We start from the raw sequence: 2,500 nt of genomic DNA, 5'->3' as shown, positions 1-2,500 counted from the left end.
GTCTCGTTTTGCTATAAGCAAGGGCGTGGCAAGGCACGCGGGGGGCCAAAAAATCAAAGTGCTCCGAAAATGCACACGGGGGTGTCAAGCAACCTCCATGTACCGTGGCATGACCGTGGCCAAGTAATAAAGATCAAATTCCATGCCTAGGCCAAGTTGGACCAAGGCCCCGTCTCGTTTTGCTATAAGCAAGGGCGTGGCAAGGCACGCGGGGGGCCAAAAAATCAAAGTGCTCCGAAATGCACACGGGGGTGTCAAGCAACCTCCATGTACCGTGGCATGACCGTGGCCAAGTAATAAAGATCAAATTCCATGCCTATGCCAAGTTGGACCAAGGCCCCGTCTCGTTTTGCTATAAGCAAGGGCGTGGCAAGGCACGCGGGGGGCCAAAAAATCAAAGTGCTCCGAAATGCACACGGGGGTGTCAAGCAACCTCCATGTACCGTGGCATGACCGTGGCCAAGTAATAAAGATCAAATTCCATGCCTATGCCAAGTTGGACCAAGGCCCCGTCTCGTTTTGCTATAAGCAAGGGCGTGGCAAGGCACGCGGGGGGCCAAAAAATCAAAGTGCTCCGAAAATGCACACGGGGGTGTCAAGCAACCTCCATGTACCGTGGCATGACCGTGGCCAAGTAATAAAGATCAAATTCCATGCCTATGCCAAGTTGGACCAAGGCCCCGTCTCGTTTTGCTATAAGCAAGGGCGTGGCAAGGCACGCGGGGGGCCAAAAAATCAAAGTGCTCCGAAATGCACACGGGGGTGTCAAGCAACCTCCATGTACCGTGGCATGACCGTGGCCAAGTAATAAAGATCAAATTCCATGCCTATGCCAAGTTGGACCAAGGCCCCGTCTCGTTTTGCTATAAGCAAGGGCGTGGCAAGGCACGCGGGGGGCCAAAAAATCAAAGTGCTCCGAAATGCACACGGGGGTGTCAAGCAACCTCCATGTACCGTGGCATGACCGTGGCCAAGTAATAAAGATCAAATTCCATGCCTAGGCCAAGTTGGACCAAGGCCCCGTCTCGTTTTGCTATAAGCAAGGGCGTGGCAAGGCACGCGGGGGGCCAAAAAATCAAAGTGCTCCGAAAATGCACACGGGGGTGTCAAGCAACCTCCATGTACCGTGGCATGACCGTGGCCAAGTAATAAAGATCAAATTCCATGCCTAGGCCAAGTTGGACCAAGGCCCCGTCTCGTTTTGCTATAAGCAAGGGCGTGGCAAGGCACGCGGGGGGCCAAAAAATCAAAGTGCTCCGAAAATGCACACGGGGGTGTCAAGCAACCTCCATGTACCGTGGCATGACCGTGGCCAAGTAATAAAGATCAAATTCCATGCCTATGCCAAGTTGGACCAAGGCCCCGTCTCGTTTTGCTATAAGCAAGGGCGTGGCAAGGCACGCGGGGGGCCAAAAAATCAAAGTGCTCCGAAATGCACACGGGGGTGTCAAGCAACCTCCATGTACCGTGGCATGACCGTGGCCAAGTAATAAAGATCAAATTCCATGCCTATGCCAAGTTGGACCAAGGCCCCGTCTCGTTTTGCTATAAGCAAGGGCGTGGCAAGGCACGCGGGGGGCCAAAAAATCAAAGTGCTCCGAAATGCACACGGGGGTGTCAAGCAACCTCCATGTACCGTGGCATGACCGTGGCCAAGTAATAAAGATCAAATTCCATGCCTATGCCAAGTTGGACCAAGGCCCCGTCTCGTTTTGCTATAAGCAAGGGCGTGGCAAGGCACGCGGGGGGCCAAAAAATCAAAGTGCTCCGAAAATATTTTTCCACTTTCCAGTCCACTTATACATATTATGTGCAGTGTGCACACAAGACACCTTCCCAAAATTCGACTTATATGAGGCGTTTTACGTCAAATCCGCCTATTTTCGGCGTTTCGGCCGAAAAATCAAAATAAATCGAAACTTCCTCGGAATGCTTAGCGACTTTCCAGTCCACTTATACATATTGTGTGCAGTGTGCACACAAGACACCTTCCCAAAATTCGACTTATATGAGGCGTTTTACGTCAAATCCGCCTATTTTCGGCGTTTCGGCCGAAAAATCAAAATAAATCGAAAATTCCTCGGAATGCTTAGCCACTTTCCAGTCCACTTATACATATTGTGTGGAGTGTGCACACAAGACACCGTCTCAAAATTCGACTTCTAGGCGGCGTTTTACGTCAAATCCGCCTTTTTTCGAGTTTTCGGCCAAAAAATCAAACTCAATCGAAACTTCGTCGGATCGCTTAGCCACTTTCCAGTCCACTTATACTTATTGTGTGGGGTGTGCACAAAAAAAACGAAGTCAAAATTCGACTTCTAGGTTGTTTTTTACGTGGTATCCGCCCTTTGCGAAGTTTCGGCCGAAAAATTCGTAATTAATTCATCCGACATCGGAATATTACGATTCTTTCGTGGTTTTGCTTGTTTTAATGTCCCTAACAACCATAAAAAAATTCAAAAAAAAATTCGTCTTCTAGGTCCACTTTTAAGCACTTTTA

The sequence above is a fragment of the Trifolium pratense genome, linkage group LG5 (assembly GCF_020283565.1).
Source record: "Trifolium pratense cultivar HEN17-A07 linkage group LG5, ARS_RC_1.1, whole genome shotgun sequence".
Lineage (NCBI taxonomy): Eukaryota > Viridiplantae > Streptophyta > Magnoliopsida > Fabales > Fabaceae > Trifolium > Trifolium pratense.
The sequence above is the reverse complement of the archived record's forward strand: the minus strand, read 5'-3'. Positions refer to the sequence as shown.